Genomic DNA, 24,343 nt, shown 5'->3' with positions numbered 1-24,343 from the left:
TTGCAGTTGTGGTTGTTGTAGTTACCATCAGCGGAGCCACGCACGTACAACACCAAGCAACACATAGAGAGAGAATAGCAGTTAGTTTTAGTAAGAGAAACAACACACACTACAGCACTACTTTCAAAAGAGCCAATGCAACAAAAATCTTACTTGATTCCATCATGGTTTTTAGGATGGCATCAGAAAACATATTTAGGATAATGGAAAGATAATGGAAACTTAAGACCATCTTGTCAAGCTAAATGAAAGATACAGTATCTCTGAACCTTCAAATAAACTTGAGTGTATTTAAGTTACCTTACTCTTTCTCTGGTACAGGGATGAGACATAGCAAATTTATCATCATCACAGAAATACTCATTGCAAGTCACATGCTAAACTCTTAGTGCTGCTGGATAATTTTACTTCTGAATCTACATTTATTATTACTATTATTACATTACATAATTATTAATGTCATTCCCATGATAAATTTTTTACTATGTCTATCAGAGTGTAGCTCACATGCTTTTTGTAAAGAATTGAGCCAGCAATATATGGGGACCAAATAATAAATTGAAAGACCACTGTGGAACATTACTCATGACAGAAAAAAGTTACAAATATAAATCAGACAAGAACAGAAATTCAAGTGAAAAGCCTATCCTAACATTGCATCGTGATGTGCAACTCTGCATGCATGAAAATTTCCAAGTGCATTTAGATGCAACATCTTTCACATGTCTAGTAAAGGAGATTTTTTAACAGTCAACACCTAGTATGTACAGTATTGTATGCCTTCTTGAGAGAGCCATTATTCAAGTTTTTTCCTGAGCAACAAGAATTTGTAGTCGTTGTTCCCAAGATACATATACAGATTTTGAAAGTTCCATTAATATAATTTGTATTCACTTTTATATTTTCTCTAAAATTAAGCATGCAATTATCACATAAGCACTTTAGGATGTTGCAAAAGTGTTCCACAAAAATAGTTCAATCACGCTACCAAGGGGTACAACTTGTGTATATGACACTTTTGTTCGAAGAATGTTTCTTCATAACCTGGAATGTTTGGATACTATACAAACTGTCAAGAAGAGACAGAAATTCTACATCAACCCAACTTTATTTAGCTTGAGTTGCTCTAACAGGTGTAAGCAGATCTAGCTGCTTATTACTTGGTGAATACATCTTAACAGGGTAGTTCCCTAGTCACTAAAGGATATTTCAAAGATCTTCCCAACATTTTAATGATGATTGATCTATACTTATTTGATACCTTGTTTACCTCTTTAAGGACACACAACTTTGGTCTTCTTCCAGATAAGTGCCATATTTTGCAAATTAATAAAGACTTGGAAGAAGGCTGTAGCCTCTTAACAAATATTCATACCTTTTAAGGGTAATGATAACATCTGGGTGGCCGAGGACATTTTAAACTTTTCTTCTGTGATGTTACAGGTAGATAAGCATGAAATGGTAAGGGAAGGCAACACAGGGAGAGTGAAATGGCTCCATAACTTGCACATTGTATGCTAAGCTTGGCCTTATCCAGAGCACTGTCATCTACAGAGCCACCATATTTGCTAAGGGGTGGTATAATCATCAGATGCATTTTCTTGCTGCTTACTTATTATGCATCAACAACTTTCTAAGTCACAGAGCCAGGTAGTAAAAGATGATGTGCCATTTCTGGATGTCTCAATGTTAATGTTGCTATGTCTGGTACTTGATAGTCCAAGGCACAAACATAGCCGTGTGGTTGTTAACAGTTGCTTTAACCTCTCCACTATGCGATATGGCACGAAATGTTCTCGTTAATTTTCCAATAGTCTTGTTTCATGACTATTGGAACAAAGACTCCATTGTCCTATCACCTGTGTTCAGAAATACATGTCTTGCGACAGACGTCTCTTACTTCCTAGGTGTATTCAATATGAAAATAGTGAAAACCAAAATGCAGATGATAGACTGTGGAGAGATACATCCTTAGTGAACTGAAGAACTGAATGGGATTTTATTTTTTATTTTTTTATTTTTTTGCAGGGATATTCCTGCACGGTCATTAAGCCTCTGGCTGGCCCACTAAGTGTTGCTTGTTTCTGTTTTACTTAGGCAAAGTATGAGTATTAATGCCTCGTATGGTCGTTTCAGTAAGATTTTGCCCCGTGTGTTTAACAACAACTGCTCTGTTGAATCTAAGTTGAAATCTTAATTGGTTTGTAACTCTGCACTGTGTTAGATAATATTCCAGTGGTCTGTCAGGAAGTGCTACAAAGATTTCTACACATCAGGGTTAGAAGTTGTAGAGTGACGAATCACTAGTGCTTTTCAAAGAACGTCTTGCCTTCAAGCAGTATATTTCCTCCAATGCCACAGATTTGGACTGAAATTCTTTGTACTCTGTGACTGTGGAACGGGACTAGTCATTTACAATCTATATTCTGGTACTGACGCAGACATTCTGAATAACACTCCTCACAGTTTCCCAGGCAGTGTAGTAAAGATGCTAATAGCTAATCACTGCTGAACAAGGGCCACATTTTATATACAGACTATTATACCATTCCCTTGCTAACATGGTTCTTGTTCAAACATAATACTTGATTGTGTGGCACAGTACAGTCACAGAGGAGCGAAATGCCTGCATCATGAAAATATTGCAGCAGGTGAATGCCAGATAAAACAAAATGACAATATACTTGTAGTGGGTCAGAAAGAGATGCGAAGTAAATATGTTGACAACCATTCAAACTGGCAGGATGGTAAACAGTGGCAAGGTCAACACCGCAACAAAAGCTTCAGTATATAAACCAGATTGTGTCATAGCCTATAACATTAACATACGCTTGGATGATAAGTGTGACATGATAGATGGCACTGTTGAGTGCGTACGTGAAACTGCCAAGTGGACCCAAGTAGATGTTTTGCCACCTTGTTGACATAACTATGCTTATCAGCTACAATATGTACATGGTGAAATCAGGGTGTACACTAACTGTGTCTCTTACAGTTCTGACACAATTACTAACAAAGTTTGGTAAAGACATTCATGATATACAGTATCTAGAAGCAGTTTCAGCCCAGCATTGCTTGATGCTACTCCAGACAAACTGGCTTTCAAGGAGGGTTTTCAGCTACACAAAAATGAACTATATACCAGCTACTGAAAAGTGTGCAAGTGGCCAAGGTGAGTGTGTTGTTTGTAAGAACACACCAAAGAAGCCAAAGGCATTAAAATTCAGCCCATCCTCCTATTTTGGTAGTAATTTGACAATGAGGACCATAGTACATATACTGACGTACAGTGGTACCTTGGTTTTCAAATGTCCTTATTTTTTAATTTTTCGGTTTTTGAGCTCAATTTCTTCAAAAAAATTTACTTGGTATTTGAGGTTTACCTTGGTGCTCGAGTTTGTTGATACATAAATGGGCTGACCCAGCACGTGGCTCGCTTCAGTTTACCAGTGTCTCCCGCCTAATGACGACCGCGCTTGAATTCTTTGTGAAGAATTTAATCGTTTTTGTGCTTTTTTGGTTTCTGAACATAAAAGTTCTTATTATATAATCACACCATGGGTTCCAAGAAAGTCAGTGGTTAAGTTCAAACCAAGAAAATAGTTGAGGATGACAACAGAGGAAAAACAAGAGATCATTCAAAGTGAGAATGTGATGTCTCACTACAGACAAGTGTTAAAACCAATCCATCCTCCGAATTGACAGTACGATTTAATACCAAGTGTAATAAGTACACTTTCTTACTGTCATAAAGAGTGCATAATTGCACTTATGGGGCTGTTACATTTACCCAACTCCCTCCCCCAATTTAATTCTCCTCGTTTTCTGTTAAGACACTCAGAATTTTAGGATGAAGTTTTCAATTTCAATTTGCAATACACAAGTTTTAAATATCAGGAATTTCTTTTTCAGGTTTATTAAACAATATAGATTTTATACAAAATTTTAAAATATCCTGAGTTACTTTACAACTTACAATGGAGCCTTGACTTACGATGCTAATCCGTTCCCAGAGACGGATCGTAAATCAAAGCGATTTTTCCCATAAGAAATAAAGGAAATTGAATTAATCCGTTCCCCACCCTCCAAAATATTAACATACAAATACATTTTATACTGAATACAATGTTTTTTTCTAACTACAATACAGTACCTAAGTTTATCTTACCTTTATGGAGTGGAGGGCTCTTGATGGCATATGGAAGATGGTGATGAGGGGGGAGGAGGAGAGTTGTTACTGTTTGGAAGGGGGAGTCCCCTTCCATTATCACATCAGGCAGTGATGTTTTCTCTGGGGTACTCTCCTACGTTTTGCCTGAATACCACTAGGACCTGGTTGTGGTTCAGTGCTTGTTTGTCTCACTACAAATTTGTCAAAGAGACATTTGCTTTTCCTTTCGTTTTAACATTTGTCTGTAATATGTATCACTTTAGCACCATAATGTCCTTTTTCTTAGCCAGTATGGTGGATATTGTTGACTGAGATTTGTTGTACTGCCTAGCCAGTCCAACAACCTGCACACCATCTTCATATTTATGAATGATCTCTTGTTTCTAAACTATGGTCATTCTTACATGGGATCTCATATGATGAGCATTACCACTGACTTTCCTGGGACTCATGTTGTGATATATAATAATTACTTTAACCCTTTAACTGCGCAGCCTATAAATATGACATCCCCCCAGTGCGCAGGAAATGAAACCTTGGGAAAAAATTATTTTTTCCTCGGAAAGTGTCAAAAACCCCTCCCTGTATATGGGTATAGCAACGCAAGTTTGAAATTGTACTTACTTTGGCTGCTATAGGGTCCGAAAGGTGGGCCGTGATGTCATAATTCCCCGTTTGCCAGAGCAGTATGCACCCGGGGCCGGCGGGGTGCCCTGGGCGGGGCGCGCGAGTTGCCGCGAATATATTTTTGCACATTTTTTGCACACAGTTCCAAATACATTTTATTTGTTTTTACATGCTAATCCTATGTATAATGAACACGTACACTATATTATGGCAGTAAAACATCCGTACTGTCTGAAGACACTGTGTTACGTGCATGACACTTGTGTACACATATGTTGCACATATTTACCATGTATTATGCTAATTTATGTATATATACAATCTATTTACAGACTATACACTGTCACACACCATATACATTCACCATCAACACATTCAGAACACCGCGAGTGTGAGCAGCCACACCCAACCAGCCCTCCCTCACTCCTCCAACATTGTATTCACCATCATTACTCCTCCAAATCATACAGTTATTCACACCAATGTTTCATGTTCATTTATGTATATTTACAACATATGTACACACTCTACACTGCCACACACTATATACATTCACCATCAACACACTCAGAACACCGCGAGTGTGAGCAGCCACACCCAGCCAGCCCTCCCTCCCTCACTCCAACATCTTACTCGCCAACATTGCTCCTCCCACCATACTGTTATTGTATTTATTACACAATTTACACATGTTATATATACCTATCTACATGTTTTATTTATCAGAACTATGCAAGTAAGCCGGTATTGTGTCCAAACAGTAGTGGCCACCATACACTACATGACAAATCACACAGCAGACAGCAGACGACGCCACGATTACGACGTCACCTCCCTCACCAAAATAGCTCCTCACAACATACTCTTAGTGTTGTTATTACACTATTCACACACACTGTATATACCCATGTACATGTGTGTTCCCCCATAGCAAACCACGAAGCTAATATGGTGAGCAAAACAAGAGTTACTGCCACACAGTGAGGCTATCTCAATTCTCTTCCTTCCTCCCTCCCTCACCAAAATTTCTCCTTCCTACGCACAACGCTCATTATAACCACAATCCTGGTCACTAATACCTGTAAATGAATAATTGACCACAAGTTTATTTTGAAAAGGAACCTAAAAAGTCGTTTGAAGATTCCTAGATGGACGAAATAATGCTGTGGTGCTGTGGCTAACTCTGTGAACATCGTGAATAGCATTGAATCACTGATATTTGAACATTGTACCATCATTATCACACTCGGGCTCTTCTATAATACTATCATGGCTAAATAAAACAGATTATATATACAGTGGTACCTCGGAATGCGAGTGTCCCTGTATGCGAGTTTTTCGGAAGACGAGCAGTATTTACTCCAAAAATTTGTCTCGGAAGGCGAGGGTTACCTCGGGAAGCGAGTTTGTTGATACGCGTACAGGCCGACCTAGCGTGTGGTGGTTCGGCGATCGTCGCCCCTCTGCCCCGCCGCCCCTCAGTTTACCATTGTCTCGCGCTCAGTGACTACCCCCACATCAATTCTTCTTGCGGATTTTCAGTGTTTTGTTGGATTTTTGGTGATTTGTCTATACAATTTGTTATTATATATCTCACCATGGGTCCCAAGAAAGCCAGTGGTAAGGATAAAGGCCAGAAAGCTCATGTGAGGATGACAATAGAGGAGAAACAAGAGATCATTCGGAAGCATGAGAACGGTACACGTGTTGTTGAACTTTGTAGGCAGTACAACAAAGCCACATCAACAATATGCACTATACTTAAGAAGAAAAATGAGATTATGGGTGCTAAAGTGGCAAAAGGAGTAAGAACATTAACGGCACAAAGACCACAAATACTTGAAGAAGTGGAAAAGTTGTTATTAATTTGGATACACGACAAGGAGTTGAGGGGTGATAGTGTTTCGGAGGCCATTATTTGTGAGAAAGCCAGGGTGTTGCACGAAGACCTTCTAAAGAATACCCCTGCAACGAGTGATGCAGATACGAAAGAGTTTAAGGCAAGCAGGGGCTGGTTTGAAAAATTTAGAAAGAGAAGTGGTATCCATAGTGTTACAAGGCATGGGGAGGCAGCCAGCTCAGACAAACCAGCCGCTGGACGATTTATTGACGAATTTAAAGAGTTTGCAGAGGCTGAGGGATACCTACCGCAACAAGTGTTTAATTGCGACGAAACAGGACTGTTTTGGAAAAGAATGCCTAAGAGGACATACATTACCAAGGAGGAAAAATCCTTGCCTGGACACAAGCCTATGAAAGATAGGTTTACGCTTGTGCTGTGTTCAAATGCGAGTGGCGATTTGAAAATTAAACCCTTGCTAGTGTATCATTCTGAAAATCCAAGGGTTTTCAAACAGTATAAAGTGCAGAAAACCCATTTGTGTGTGATGTGGAAGTCTAATAAAAAAGCATGGGTGACTAGGCTTATTTTTTCGGAGTGGGTGAATGAAGTGCTGTGCCCTGCCATAGAAAAATATCTGCAGGAGAAACAATTGCCACTCAAAGCCGTGCTTCTCCTTGACAATGCTCCTGCTCATCCTCCAGGCTTGGAAGATGATTTGTTGCCTAGATACAATAAATTCCTCACAGTTAAATTCCTTCCTCCTAACACCACTCCTCTAATTCAGCCTATGGACCAGAAAATCATAGCGAATTTTAAGAAACTTTATGAAAGGGCACTTTTCCGGAAATGTTTTGAAGTGACTGAAGCCACAAACCTCACCCTCAAAGAGTTCTGGAGAGAGCATTTTAACATTTGTAGTGCTTTAAAACTCGTTGACAAAGCCTAGCAAGAAGTGACTCAAAGAACCCTGATCTCTGGCTGGAGAAAATTGTGGCCTGAATGTGTGAGAGAACTAGACTTTGAGGGGTTTGAGCCTATAAATGATGCGCCTATTGTTGAGGAAATTGTTAGTCTAGGCCAGCAAATGGGCTTGGAATTGGATGGTGATGATGTGGAGGAGTTGGTGGAAGAACACAACGAAGAACTGACCACCGAAGAACTCCTAGCCCTTCAACAGGAACAGCAAGCCAACGCAGCAGCGAATGATTCTGCAGTGGAGGAGGAGGTGGCAGCAGCACCAGCGAATGTCCCTTCTGCAGTAATTAAGAAGGTGTGTCAGATGTGGGAAGAGATTCAAACAACTGTTGAACAGACTCACCCAGAGAAAGCTGTAGTAGGCCGTTGTCTTAATCTTTTCAATGACAATGTGATGCCTTACTACAGAGAGAGCTTGCGAAGAAGGGAAAAGCAAGCTTCCATGGACAGATATGTGGTGAGGAAATCGAGCAGTGAGCCTCAACCAGGACCTAGTGGCACTCAGATAAAACGTCCCAGGGAGAGCACACCAGAAAGGTCCTCACTGCCTGATGTGATTATGGAAGGGGACTCCCCTTCCAAACAGTAACTCCTCTCCTCCTCCCCCCTCCTCACCATCTTCCATACGCCTACAGCACTCAACAGCAAGGTAAGTAATAACTGGAACATAGTTTTGTAGGTTTATTTAGATGAATTAGGTAAATTAGGTATAAAAATTTAGTTTGATGTGGGGTTTTTGGGGTAGTCAGGAACGGATTAATTCATTTCCCTTTATTTCTTATGGGGAAATTAGCTTCGGAATGCGAGTTTTCGGAATACGAGGCGTCTCCAGGAACCAATTAAACTCGTAAACTGAGGTATGCCTGTATATTTTGACAATATTAGGCAATGCTGTGGTCACACGCTGAACAGCAGTGCTGTGCGCTCATGCTGCGAGCGCCAGCCTTGGTTGCTCACTCATTACTGAGGCTCTGACACCCGGCAATGTGGACCATGATTTTTTTTTTAAGATGGCGTCAGTTTACAAGACCACTGAGGAAGCTGATGTGAACCCTATGTAGCCGCGGGAGTTTTGAATGGAACGTGAAAAATAAAAACACTCGGGGACGCGTTGCGCACCCTAAGCCTGGGCCTGCAGGCGCGTTGCGCAGTTAAAGGGTTAATGTTCAAAATGCAAAAAATCACCACAAACGCGGAATTTCTTATAGGTGCGATCGTCACTAAGCGGGCAGCTGTAGTAAACTGAGGCAGGTCGGACCGCGTGACTAGGAATCACACGTTCAGTCGACCCGAATGTGTACCAACAAATATCGTAAGTCGATGACACCATCGGATGTCGAGTCACATTTTTCGATGAAATTTACATCGTAACTCGAAATTATCGTAAGTCGGGGAAATCGTAAGTCGAGGTGCCACTGTATTGATATATTTTAGTTTTGTTTTATTAGTTTTATAAAACTGTAATATAAATATAGCTATAGGTTAAGTACTAATTGTAATTAAGAAGCAATAAAATTATCATCTTCAAAAACTAAGACGGTTAGGAGAGGTTGTGGTTTTCTATTCAGTTTTTCAGGTAAACTCAAATATTCACAATATATTTGACAGTACGATTTAATACTAAGTGAAAATAAGTACAATTCCTAACTGCTATGAATAGTACATAATTGCAGTTTTTTGTCTTCTTACATTTACTACCCCATTTTTGGAGGACGGGCTGGTTAAAACATAGGGAAAAACAAGTGTCTATACACAGATTTTTAAACTTTCACTCGGCAACAACTCAGCATTGAGTCCTCCGTTAAATAGAGGGAAGTCCGGCAAGGACTCAGCATTGAGCCCTTGGCAGTAATTGGCGGGCGGCAAATTGGTGGCGGCTTCGGGAGAGGCGCGCCGCGGTTTTGGACATTATATGCATATAATCCTGTAGGGAATTTCATTGTGAATACATTGATACCAAAATGAAAGACCTAGGACCAGAAAAGAGGTAACAAAGATGAAAAGAGTATACCCATTTTATTACTCTTCATTAGCGCTCACTGGGGTAAAGCTCCATCACTTTCTCTGTTTGCTGTGGGTGGTATGCTGGGCTTTTGGACTTTATATTTGCATATGCAGTACTGTACTTCCGTATGGAATTCTATTGCGAACACAATGATACCAAAATAAAAGACCTAGGACGAGAATTGAGATGTCCAAAGTGTAGTGTGTACACATTTTATTGCTCTTGCGCGCTCCTGGGTAACACGCTCTCACTTTCTCGCCGGGCTTTTGGGCTTTATATGCATTTAGTCATGTAGAGAATTTCATTGCAAATACGTTGATACCAAAATGAAAGTCCTGGGACCAGAATTGAGGTAACAAAGTTGAAAAGAGCATACCTATTTTATTGCTCTTTATTAGTGCTTACAGGGGGGAGGGAGGGGTAATGGTGTCACTTTCTGTTTGCTGTGGGTGGTACACCGGGCTTTTGAACTTTATATTTGCATATACTCCTGTACGGAATTCTATTGTGAACACAATGAAACCAAAATGAAAGACCTAGTATGGGAATTGAGATGTCCAAAGTGAAGAAAGAGCTCTTGCCCGCTCCCGGGTAAGACGCGCTCACTTTCTCGCTGGGCTTTTGGGCTTTATATTCATTTAGTTCTGTAGAGAATTCTATTCCAAACACATTGATACAAAATTGAAAACCCTAGGACAAGAATTGAGATGATAAAGTTGAAAAGAGTATACACTTTTCAGAATTACTGCGTTCTCTAATGTAATAAGAGGCACCTTGGGGTGGTGCAGCGCTCTCTTTCTGGTAACTGCGGACTGCTTTCATCACGTCGGCGGGTGGAGCGCGCTGCTGTTTTTGACATTATATGCATATACTCCTGTTGGGAATTCTATTGCGAACACATTGATACCAAAATGAAAGACCTAAGACGAGAATTGAGGTGACAAAACTGAAAAGTGTAAACATTTTATAGCTCTTGCGCGCTCCCAGGTAACTTTCTCTCACTTTCTCTGTTGCGAATGGTACGCTGGGCTTTTGGACTTTATATGCCTTTAGTCCTGAAGAGAATTCTATTGCAAACACAATGATACCAAATTGAAAAACCTAGGACGAGAATTGAGGTAACAAAGTTGAAAAGAGTATACACTTTTCAGAATTACCACGCGCTCCCCCGGAATGCCCAAACCCACCCGGGGTAGTGCGGTGCACACGTGCCCAGAGCGCGAAAGTGTTAAGTAAGCTAGTGTATATTATGAAAAACATCAATAATATTTATCTAATTTACTGCAAAGTAAAACATTTTGGTGTGTATATTAGTATCACACATACCGGTTCTGCATGTTTTAGTATATTAGAACATGATGTGACACCCTATTGAACAAATTCATCAACAAAATTGTCAAGAAATAGGTCATTACATGAGCAAGCATTAATTAGTAATGTCATTGTAAGTTTTCTCTGCTTCATTACCGCCATGAAAAGTAATCCCCCCCCCCCCATGACCAGGAAACATTTTTAACAATACAGTACTAGAAGAACAATTTTAATTTTTTTCCTGTGCACCAAGGCACAGGAAATTCATATAAACATTCATATAATTCATATAAACACAGATGCAGCCAAAGGGTTAACTGGGTTTTTGTCCGCCAAGTCTTTAACCACTGTACTGCGCACATTATGATATCATCAGGGGGGGAAAGGGTGTGTGCATACAAACAAATCAAATTTATTAGTACGTACTGTATATCATAAGATTCAAAACTCCCACGGGTACACAGGGTTCACATCCTGTTCTTTCAAGATTCCAGGAAACAGATGCCATCTTGAAAAAAAATCGTCTGCATCCCTACTGGCTGCGAGAGCCTCAGTACTGCCAGAGCCACCAAGGCTGGTGCATGCAGCTGGAGCTCACAACACAGCTGTGCAGGTCGAGGCCACAGCACCACTTAATAATCATGAATATAGTAAGTACAGCAACTGCAATTAGCAGTCCCCGTGGAACAGTGGTAAGACTCGCCTGGTGCTTCGTGAGCTCTTTGACCTGGGTTCGTATCCTGGCCGGGGAAGATTGACTGGGCGCCAATCCTCTAGCATCTGTTCACCCAGCAGTGAATGGGTACCCGGTTGTTAAACGATTTGGCGGTCGTATTCCGGGGAAAATTGGGATTAAGGATCTCCCCAAAAATGCTATGCATGCTAGTGGCTTTACAAGAATGTAAGAACTCTTGTATATACTGTACAGTATAAATAAATAAATAAAAAATTATTAGTGATGATAGTCATAGATGATCTTGTGATGAAGAATATGTACAATGTTCAGATTTCAGTGAACACAGTGCTAATGATGTTCACAGCAGGAATCAAGAGACAGCACTTGCCCATTGTTTCTTGCATATTTAAATTATGAAACTATCTCATGCTCCTTCACAATATAATCTTGTGGAAATGGAATCATATTCAAGATTTAGTGACAGGAATGTGATAATAATAATAGTTTTGTGGCTTCTAATATATTGGAAGTAATTCCCAACAGGTGACGTTTGCTGGGGAATCGTTTGCTGTGTTTTTATTTCATCGCCACACCCACCAAAACATGTTTCTTGGTTTGTTAAGGTGCATAAAAATGTTCTTCAAGATATATATGATGTGCACATATGGTGTAATAACAGCAAAAACTGTATGTTTTATCCTTCAAAGAATATAATATTTGAATTCACATTATTATTTGATATAAATACTGTATACCTGTGAGGTGAGGTAAGGTACCTGTGAGATGAGGTAAGGTACCTGTGAGGTGAGGTAAGGTAGCTGTGTGGTGAGGTAAGGTGGCCTGGTCGACGACTGGGACACGGGGGACACTAAGCCCCGAAACCACCTCAAGGTAACCTGTGGTACAAATAACCACAACATATACAAATAACAAATAACCAGGAAATATTGCTGGAGCAACCATGGTCATCTTCAAGAGAATACTAGATTGTTTTCTCCAAGAAGTGCTGGACCAACCGGGCTGTGGTGGATATGTGGGCCTGTGGGACACTCCAAGGAACAGCCTGTTGGACCAAGCTCTCACAAGTCAAGTCTGGCCTCGAGCCGGGCTTGGAGAGTAGAAGAACACCCAGAACCCCACTAAGCAGGTAACAAAAATGAGCCCCAAATAACCACAAACTGTCATTACCACAAGTCGCAGATAAGACATCAAAAGAACTGCCACCTGCAGACTGAAGAACAAACAAGAAACATTTTGGTCTAACCTGCTGAAAGAGGTAAAGCCACAGAAAAAATGCAGAAAAAAAAAATTGACTGAGCCAGTCAAAATGAAGCCAGTAGGATATAAACCTGCTGGATCCGAGGGAAGAGATAAACAAGTCCCCACTAACACCAGTCCAGTTGAAAAGTATACATCACGAGAGAGAGAATTGGGGAATGAAGAGGACCTTAGGGCAACCAAGTCACAAAAGATACAAAAAATGGAAGGATGTGCCATCGACAGCCTTCTCCATGATGAAAGAGAGAAACAAGACTAACTGCCAAAACAATCGGCACATCCTGAATGTTTATCACAAACCCTGAAAAGCCAGAAGATGAGCTACCTGCAGAGTCTAGCCCCACAACAGAAGAGACCAATCCAACCCCACCCTGCCACCCTCAGGACCACTGGGGAATAGTCAGAGTGGAGCTAGACCACAGAGTTCACTGGTAGATAAAGCAACTGCAATGTGCGTCAGACTAGCACAAACATGTACATTGTGCTGTGCACGCGACACAATGAACCTATCCAACAGCCCAAACAACCACACCGAGTGATAGCCACTAACCCCCTACCCAAGACCAAGGCATCCATGAAGAGGTCAGCATAGGGAGGTGCCATGGTATCGAACCCCAAAAAGCCGGATGGAAAAACTAGCAAACCAGAAGCCTTTGAAGGGCCCATGGAACCCACAACCAACAGTCCCAGAGAAGACTGGGACTGTTTTACCTTTTTACCCATAGAGGTAAAAGGGACAGAAGTTTAGGGAAGAGAACTTCACCTGGATCCAATCCCGGCAAAATGGAAACACCATGTCAGCAAAGAACAGATTCCCATTCAGCCTCACTGAAACCAACAATGGAAAACCAGGGAAAACACTGCAACAGCTGGAGATGAGCACCCAGACAGAGAAATAGAAGCAAAAGCCCCACAGAACCAGGGACCAAAGGGGCAGGGAGCCAAGAGCTAAGCAACCCTAGGGAGCCAGCAGGCGTTAATGCCCACTGGAGAAAAAGGGGTGCCTAAAAAAGGACAGGAACCTAAAGCTACATGTAAAACCACCAACAAATAAAATAATTCTGCATGCAGGTCAAGGTACAGGACCCAAAACCCAACAGGAACCCCCCCCCCCACACTAGAAGGAAAATCCCAGAAAAAGACGAATTCAAGAAACCTGACGGCACCAGGAAGCACACACGGAGAAAGAACAACTGAGGAACCAGCTCACACAAGCTGGAGGACACATAAGCACCTCCATGTAAGTGGGAACAGCCATGTGTATAGAAGAATGCTTTGAATGCTCTGAAAGTCAACCCTACAAAGAAAGGTGAACACAAGGAACAAAAATGAAATGTTCCATTTCCAAGGCACAGGAGAAACCGTTCGCCCTGAAAGACAAAATGAACACTGGGCGGAAAAAAAAAAACACGGACTAAGTGGGATAATGGCATCCAAGAAACCACACTGGGTTCCACCCTGGCCCCGAGAGCCACGAAAAATTAAGACTTTGGGGGCAGAGCCAAGATCTGCACAAGATGCTGTAGACAAAGTCTCCCTTGAGGGAAGGCACTACACCCACTAGAGATACAGAAAGCAGTGGAACCTCGATGGGAAACATCAGCTCAACTACCTCTGCTGCCGAACACAAAAAATGAGCAGCACCCAGGAACACTTGAGCAAACTACAATGAACATTCAAAGAAATTGAGAAGCTAGCAAAACAAAATACACCAAATGGCTGACCCAAGGCTAAAATTGTCTGCTGTACTACACAGCAAAACAGCCACTCAGCAGCTACTGCCTAACTATCTCTCCTGGAAAGACAGGGCCAACAAATGCCCAGCCCCAGCAACAGACACAAAAGCAACCAAAAACACACAATGCTGGGCAAGACAGGAATGGGGAGGAATGAAAGAGAAGAGGAAGAGGGAACCCATACCCCCCTAGGACAAACCCTACCCACTGGGATGGGAGCTGTTTCAGTAAACAGAGATGCCATGACAATGAACGTTGCAGGTCCTAGGGAGGAAAGACAAAGCTGCCCATAGGCAGTATAGCGTATGTAGTGACAGACAGCCATGAGAATGCAATAAGATCAATGGCCATCCTATAAACTTGCACCACAATGAGTGAAGAATTGGAGGGCCAGCTAAGTAGAACCCCAAGAATTCCAGGGGCTTGTCAGGTCCCAAAGGAATGACCAAGCAGGAAACACCAGTCACAGGGGTTACTCAATATGTATAACACTGAAAATAACTTAAAGAGAATAGGCAGCTGAGTTATATGGTAAGAATAGTGCACCATGTAACAACAACCCATGCTACTCTCATATAAAAAGCCCAAGACTGTTCCAATTCCATCCACAAAGTCTCACAGCAGGAGTCAAAGATCTTTGCACTGCTAAGGGCCAGGTACCTTCCACCTCTCAGAGACAGCCACCGGACCCCAGTAGTGAAGGCAACCCTGGCTGGTCAGAGGCAACACTAGCAAACACCTAGAAATATCAATAGGCATTTGTAGTTTTAGGTGAACAACTAATTAGTCTACCCAAAGAATGTGGTATAGCCGGTGGCTGAGCGGACAGAACACTGGACGCGTGATCTGTGGTCCCGGGTTCGATCCCAGGCGCCGGCGAGAAACGATCAGCAGAGTTTCTTTCACCCTGATGTCTCTGTCAGGTCTCCACCCCCAGGCTGCTTCCTGGGGGTGGAGACCTGGTCGAGGACCGGGCCGCAGGGACACTAAAGCCCCGAAATCCTCTCAAGATAACCTCAAGATATAGGTAGAGCCTGGTCTCAGGCTGGGCTCAGGGAGTAGAAGAACCACCAAGACCCTCTCCAGGTATAAGTATACACCTATTTTGTGAAGCAAAACAGAGAACAAATATAAAAACAAATAGCCCCCACAGGACAAAAACATGTCCAGGATGGCCAACACTTACCCTAAAACAGACTCAAAGAGCATTGTAGCAGGAAGAAGAGCGTAACATTGAAACTAAGACATTTGTGCCAAGCAAAATGACTGAAGTCCAAGACTCAGTAATCAAGGAGGAAGATGCACAGTTTCCAGGTGGTGTGCAGGTAGAACTAACAAGAGAACCACTTCACAATCAGGTGGTTTGTTCATTGTGGTTATTTACTCCATTTTCTATACAGTACTTTCTTTACCTTGCTAATTGTATTTTTGTTCACCCACTTCCTGGTGGCCTTTCCTTATTTAGGGTTATCAAGAATCCCCTGCTTTTAGCACTTATTTAAAGGGGGGGGAGGGAACAAGTTTTGTCTTCTGGTCCCCAATAGGCTTACAATGATCAGTAAGGGTATGGTGTGAAATGAATTGGGTGGAGTTATCCAGGTAAATTGCATGAGGGAGCTGCCAAGAAGACCCCTACCAGACAAAAACTTTCTGAGCAATATTTAAGAAGGATACCATTCATACTCATTCTTCCCCCCCCCCCCATACTCTACTGATCCATTTTACTAAGCAAACCCATAATTTCAACCTACTATATAGTAAATATTTATCAAGAAAACCTGACTGCATAGTTCTTTCTTACATATACAATATTTCATACATTCCAGCCATTGTATTTTTCAAAGGCAGCACCATGACTCCAAGCAAGCAAAAATGTTTGAAACTCAAAATTAAAACTAACCACAGATTTTTATTTTAATTATGCTCAATTGCTTTCACATGGCTCAATTTCAATAAGTAAAGCTTTCTGGCATTCTTTTTTAACTCAATAAAACCAAAATTTAAGGATATGGGAGAATATTTATTTCTGACTAGGCAAAATTCTTCACTCTAAAAATGATGCCATTAGATTTTTTTAAAACCAGACTGATCAACTTCTCCACACACTAAACTCTCTATATCACTAGCATTTAGCTGTGAAATATCCAACCCGTTCTCGCACTTTCTTACAATCAATATTGTCTTATTAAATATGTGCATATGTGACATACTAAACATACTAGTTTACCTTGAAAAGCTTCATAGAAAACACCGATCTTACCTAACCTTCTTAGTATGTTAAGATAAGCATCTTATTGCTTCGCAATTACAATTATTACTTAACCTATTATAGGTATAGGTTAAGTAATAATTGTAATTACGAAGCAATAAGATGTAGCAATAATAAATAATACAATAAGCAATAATAATAACAATTATTACTTTTTTTTTTTTTTAGATATATACAAGAGTTGTTACATTCTTGTACAGCCACTAGTCCTTGTAGTGTTTCGGGCAGGTCCCTGGAATACGATCCCCTGCCGCGAAGAATCGTTTTTTCATCCAAGTACACATTTTACTGTTGCGTTAAACAGAGGCTACAGTTAAGGAATTGCGCCCAGTAAATCCTCCCCGGCCAGGATACTCGCGGAACGTTAGGCGAGTGTCTTACCACTACACCACGGAGACTATAACCTTATTTACCTATTACCTGTAACCTAACTTAACCTATTATAGGTATAGGTTAAGTAATAATTGTAATTACGAAGCAATAAGATGCTTATCTTAACATACTAAGAAGGTTAGGTAAGGTCGGTGTTTTCTATGAAGCTTTTCAAGGTAAACTAGTATGTTTAGTATGTCACATATGCACGTATTTAATAAGTCAATATTGACTATACGAAAGTGCAAGAACGGGTTGGAAATATCATGGGAACCCAATATAATTAATATTTAAGATGTTTCAAACCCATTTTCAGAATATTCCTACTTCCTACCACCAGACTGATCAAAGAACATTACACAAATGAACACTCAATTGCCACATCACAAACAAAAACAAATCTGGGTACATAGTAGTACCTAGGGTAGTCACTAGGCATGTGGCGCCTCTCCCTCCTGGAAGAGCCCCTCTGTTGTTCACTATCACCTTGAGGTTACCTTGAGGTAGCCGCATCGCAAATTTATTCGTAAAGTTACCAGACCGTCGCTCTGCCAACATTATGGGAACCTATATTGAAAACACCACAAATACAAACAACTGACATTTACAGTTAAGTTAAGCCTGGAACATATGTGATTGTCGGTATTTTTAAATGACTCCATTATTCCAGTGAATGGCAATAGCTTTCAATCAAATTAAAATGTGAGCATAAATGAGGTCAAGTCTTACAGTATAAGCAATAAATGAGGTCAAGCATTACTGTGCAAGTAATAAATGAGATCAAGTATTATAAGCAATAAAGAGGTCAAGTATTACAAGCAATAAATGAGGTCAAGTATTACAAGCTATAAATGAGGTCAAGTATTACTGTGCAAGTAATAAATGAGGTCAAGTATTATAAGCAATAAAGGTCAAGTTATTTTTTCAATTACAAGCAATAAATGATGTCAAGTATTACAAGCAATAAATGAGGTCAAGTATTACAAGCAATAAATGAGGTCAAGTATTACAAGCTATAAATGAGGTCAGGTATTACAGGCAATGAGATCAAATATTACAAGAAATAAATGAAAACAATTATTACAAACAATATGTGCTGTATGTTACACACACAAATCCCAATAGCGTGATGCATCAAATTAACAAATCCACAAGGGCCGTGACGAGGGTTCGAACCTACGCTTGAGAGGATCCCAGACGCTGCCTTAATCGACCGAGCAATTAAGAATTTTAAGAATAAGAATTTTACCATGTCGATTAAGGCAGCGTCTGGGATCCTCTCGGACGTAGGTTCGAACCCTCGTCATGGCACTTGTGGATTTGTTCATGTGTTGTATGTTGTTTCAGCAGAAGCCCTAACTTGAAAACAACAGAATATAATTAAACATTAACCACTACATAAACATTTGTCATGCAGCAAAATACTACACATCAGCTAGGCATCCACAACATTACTACAACATTAACTCTTCACAACCAGCTACACTAGCCAATCTGGACATTCACCACACTAAAAGTCTGTATATTATAGGTAAGACTCCCCTATCTACTGGTGATGAAAACACTAAAAGCTTGGCTTCAGATGATACAAAATGACTTAATCAAAATATTTAAAATCTACAAAGTTTTATTAAATCACTAACCAGATGCCAAAAACAACAATTTGACTGAAAACAATACCCACTAGGCACTAAAGAAAAGCACACATTGTGAAAATTCTACAAGAAAATAGAAGCAGACAACCCATCCTCCTGTTTAGATAGTACTTTTTGTAACTATACACCATAGTACTAACCTTGGTATAAAAAGACAATTAGATAGTAGAATTTAGTTTTACCTGTTCCCTTTTTAGAGTCTGAAAAAATAAGCTAAAAACCAAACAAATATTCCTAGGCCTAATATAGCAAACATATGTATAATATTAGGCCTAGGAAGGTTAGGTTAGGTTAGTTTAGGTTGCTTTTGCAACATAAATATAAAAATTTTCTTGTTTGTCCAAATTCAGTAGTAACGATTTCTACTTTCTAATTGTCCATTACGTTATATATGTACTACTATGGTCCTCATCATTACTATAAGTACAGTACTAACTAAACAGGAGGAAGGGCTGAAGTAGAACTTTATCCAATAAAATATTGATTTTCATTCAATGTAACAACAAACCCTCCAAAATTGCTGCTTAGCTATTATTAAAATGTACTACCAAAAATACCTTCCATTGCTACCACTTAACTCTTTTAAAACTACCAAACACAAGCATAAGATTGTACAGTACACGATTTACCAAGGATTTGAATCGTCATAACCATGCTCGTTAAAATCTTTTATCAAGTTAATATCCCTAACCATTACTATTTATCGCCTGTTTAAAATCTAAATAGTTGCTATGTAGTAATAAATACCTGGTTATGTCCAGCAATACAGTGCATACAGTAGTTATCAGAATGGCCAATATGCTTAATCACAGGCAACAAAACCAGATATTTGGCTCCAATGGCTTATGAGATACAAAGATGCACACTGAACAGCATCATTGCCAGAATAGTCAACCTTACTGATATTCTGCTTAGGCCAGAAATTTGTCAAGCAATATATAAATACTGGTAATACATTGACAAAAGAAATATCTAGGGGTTTCATTAAGGTTTAAATAAAAGATGTAAATTTTGAAGAAATTTGGGTTAATTGTGTGTTATACAGAACACATGATCTTTTTATCACAAAAATCTATACTCAATAGAATACAGAAAAATAAATACAATTAAGAGTGGGGGAACCCCCTATAATCGACCAGTTTCCAGCCATACAGCACTATGCAGTCTGCAGTCAGACAGTCTGCAGTAAACACAAGTGCCAGTAATTGGAATGGCATCAGAGAGGCATTGGTTCATGTCAGCTATCTTTTGATGGTTCCCAGGATCATAGTCCTGGGTTCAGACTAGGTTTCCTACTCGTGGTCTGGTCAACCAGGCTGTCAGACTCAGCTTCTCACAGCCCGGTTGATCAGGAATCCTTTAGACGTCTATATCAAGTTATCTTTTGAACACAGTGAGACATTGGCTAGTTATGCTTCCAACTCGTCCTCGGACAAGTCCATTTCATCCAGCGTTCGACCCCAAAGACGCATTCATCAATTTTAACATACTGTTCATTCAAAACAAATTTTATCAAATATAAATTATTATTATTATATATTAGCATATTGTGCATATTTAGACAATGGTTAGGTTAGGTGTTTAGGTTCACTTGACGATTATTTGTATTTGTAGTGGGTGAAGCATTTACAATGTTGTGATTCGAACAAAATTTGTCAGTGAAGCACTTGTTCCGGAAGTGTTCGCACGTCATCAGTTGTGAGTTGTGTGTAAACTGTTTTTCATTCATAAACTGGGGGTATGACGGGAGCATGGAATGGACTTTGGATCATTGTTTGGTGGACGGGCTGATGCTCCTTACGTTTAGAGGAAGTGTGTTGAAAAGTATTGGCCTTATAAGGTTGTTGGAGTTCTCTCTTGATGTATCTATTACACCTCTGCTTTTCAACGGAGCTATTTTGCATATCCATCCTCCTCGTCTCATGTGGAGTTATTGGAAAAGGGTCATTCTAATATACGAAAGTGTAAATTATTATATAATTTACATAAGGTGTGTTATGTAAACGCCTTATGTAAAGGCGCGTTGCGCACCATCCGTCGAGCACCTACAGGAGCACTGCGCAGTTCAGTGGTTAAAAGTAACATCAACCAACATGATTAACTCCACAATCTTTCATATTGCTATTTCATTCTACAATGAGATTTGACAGCATTTTATATGTCGACAAAAGTTTACTTAAATTAATGCCAATTGCTCAATATAAAGCAAGTTACAGTATTAGTAAAAAAAAAAAAAAAGTAGTTCAATATATTCCTTGCTTTTGTTGTAGTGACATTTAACCACCGCGCTGTGCTGAGTTTATTGTGAAATTCCTCCTGTGCACATGAAATAAAAGTGTTCCCCCCAAAATTTTTTTCTTCGTAAAATGATAAATTCCCTTCCCTGAACATGTCTGTAAAAATAAATACCAAATTCCACTTACTTTGGCTGTGGGGACGTGGACAAGGTGCACTGTGACATCATCAGGGGCTGGTCGCCCCTGCGTGACACGCCCAGACACGGTCGTGCGGGCCATTCAAGCACCGGGTGTTGCCACAAATATATGTTCAATTATTTGTTCTTTGTACAGTATTTCCAATATGGTTTTATTTGTTATCGTATATGATGCATATTTGTGTCCTTTACAATTTGTATATAGTAAAACATTCATAATGTTCCATGAAACTGTGATACATGTGTCAGTAATGTGTCCACAATAAATGTTTATTTGTCCCAATATTACTTGTTAAAAATTCACTAAAATTACAATATGTACAGTTTCACACAGTAAGACACTTTATTACACACTCAGTACTTTGGAAGCGAGTAATAATCAATGAAGTAGTCCGAGGTACACAGAGCAACTTTGCACTCGTTGCACCAGGTACAGATAGATTTTCGCTCCTGTTTCTTCGTTCGGTGTACTTGCAAGTAACACACTCACGTACACCCTTGGCATTAGTACCTATAGGTGGTATGTAGCCAAGCTTGTAAAACGTAAGGTAGTCTTGAACAGATTACAGGAAAAGATCAATTTGTAAGGTAGTCGTGAAAAGATCGCTTTGTAATGTCCCACACAGGAAGAGATTCTGCCAGTCTCAAAGAGTGTCCGTCAATCAAGAAGAGATTCAGCTATTCTTGAAAATACTGTATCTATGGAAAACACCACCATGGAAGCTGCTAACACTGTTCATCTATGCTACTTGTATCAGATGCATAATCACTGAACGCAGAAAATGATTCATCTATGTATCTTCTAAATATGTTGGAGATGGCATAGCATAGGTCAACCCGTTCTCGCAAATTCGTATAGTCAATATTGACTTATTAACTACGTGCATAGGTGATATACTAAACATAATAGATACCCTTAAAAAACTTCATAGAAAACACCAACCTTACCTAACCTTCTTAGTATGTTAAGATAAGCATCTTATTGCTTCGTAATTACAATTATTACTTAACCTATACCTATAATAGGTTAAGTAACAATTGTAATTACGAAGCAATAAGATGCTTATCTTAACATACTAAGAAGGTTAGGTAAGGTTGGTGTTTTCTATGAAGCTTTTTAAGGGTATCTATTATGTTTAGTATGTCACCTATGCACTTATTAAAAAAGTCAATATTGACTTTACGAATTTGCGAGAACGGGTTGCATAGGTGGGCAAGGATGGCGCTCAGAGCTACAACAACTGGATACGTTTGCTGTATCGTCCTCATAGGTGCTGTATCACTTGCATCCAACCTTTGTGTTAGGTCCTTATTGCACCAGGCTTCACCAATATTATGACCCTATGTTCTTCAAACAATAAAGTTTGAATTTCCCCGACAGAGCGCGATCTTTCAACACCCCGTCGGACAGGTGTTTGGGAGCCAGAGGCGCATGCGCCACCCATGGTTGCTCACTCAGTAGTAACCCAGCCAGCAGCCCTAGGGCATTCTGGGAATTTTTTCCAAGATGGCTGCCTCTCACTGGAGGTCCTAAGAGTCCATTTCATACACAACCAACCTCGCACACATTTAGAATGGGTACGAAGACATCAAAAAAGTTTTCTCGGTTGGCACAGTTTCCCACCGACCGAGAATACTCGGTTGGCGCAGTTAAGTGGTTAAAATTAAAATTATAGAATCTTGATCTTAACCATTATCATTTTCAAACCGTTGGATAAAATTTATCTGGTGTTACAAATACTGTTACCATCTTATCTTGAGGTTATCTTGAGATGATTTCGGGGCTTTAGTGTCCCCGCGGCTGGTCCTCGACCAGGCCTCCACCCCCAGGAAGCAGCCCATGACAGCTGACCAAGATGACCCAGGTACCTATTTTAATGCTAGGTAACAGGGGCATAGGGTGAAAGAAACTCTGCCCATTGTTTCTCGCCGGCGCCCGGGATTGAACCCAGGACCACAGGATCACAAGTCCAGTGTGCTGTCCGCTCGGCCGACCAGCTCCCGGTTTTATATTTTATGGTTTTATATTTTGGTTTTGGCCATGGTTTTATATTTTATATAACTATAACTGTATATACAGTACCCTGCTATTATACATTTCCTTACATTACAAAAATTGGAAGATATGATAGTTTCTAACACACATGATGATGATGGATGAAATGAGACCATGGACCCTATAGCATTTTATATTAGCTAAGTAAAAAATGAAGATTAATTGAGGTGTTTGTGAATTGTTTCACTGTTAGTGTAAGTGCTGGTATTGATGACAATACTTTCAATTCAGTGATGCTGATACCTGTACAATGAGCATCAGTAACGAAATGGGACTATCATCATAGTTAATGAGAGCTTTTTCTATCTACCATTTTGCTTTTTTTTTTTTTTTAGAAGCCATCAGATACATAACAAAATAATTTGATAATTGATAATGCAAGATGAAACGCACAGTAATAGAAGTGGACATATTACTGTACAAAAAATATAAACAAGCAGGGGAATATTACTATGTATGTAAAACCATATACTGTACAGTACTGTACAGTCTTTGCAATAACAATGATTCTTTCTGAAATACATACAACATTATGGTACTGTACCACACTTCCCACTTTCAAATGGTGAGAAGGCTTCAGCTCAGAGACGAGCAGTACTGTATAGCAAAAGAAGGATACAGATATTAAAAATGCATCATTCGTCCAATTTATTATACCATTCACACAACATAGTAGCAACAAAAAAACCAACATGATCACATTCCAGCAATTATCCACAGAAACACCCCCTTAATAAGACCAGGTGTATAGTGCTCCCTTTTGAGTTCTCATATAAACAGTACAAATACATACAATATATGAACTCACTCTTTACAAACTGCTGCAATCCAATCTTGTTTCTTTGGGTACCATATCCCAAGTGTTCCCATTCAACTCCATTTCATCATTGACACAGATGCAGTATGAATAGACCAGAGAAAAAACCTGTCACTCG

At 39.9% G+C, this 24,343-nt stretch overlaps 1 protein-coding gene across 4 annotated transcripts in view; it reads right to left on the bottom strand.

Moving 5' to 3' along the window:
• Positions 1–24,343, bottom strand: part of LOC123762393 (serine/threonine-protein phosphatase 2A 56 kDa regulatory subunit gamma isoform) — a 121,543-nt gene that overhangs the window by 62,280 nt on the left and 34,920 nt on the right. The window lies entirely within an intron of this gene.

The sequence above is a fragment of the Procambarus clarkii genome, chromosome 2 (assembly GCF_040958095.1).
Source record: "Procambarus clarkii isolate CNS0578487 chromosome 2, FALCON_Pclarkii_2.0, whole genome shotgun sequence".
NCBI lineage: Eukaryota > Metazoa > Arthropoda > Malacostraca > Decapoda > Cambaridae > Procambarus > Procambarus clarkii.
This window is presented reverse-complemented; position numbering and strand designations above follow the sequence as displayed.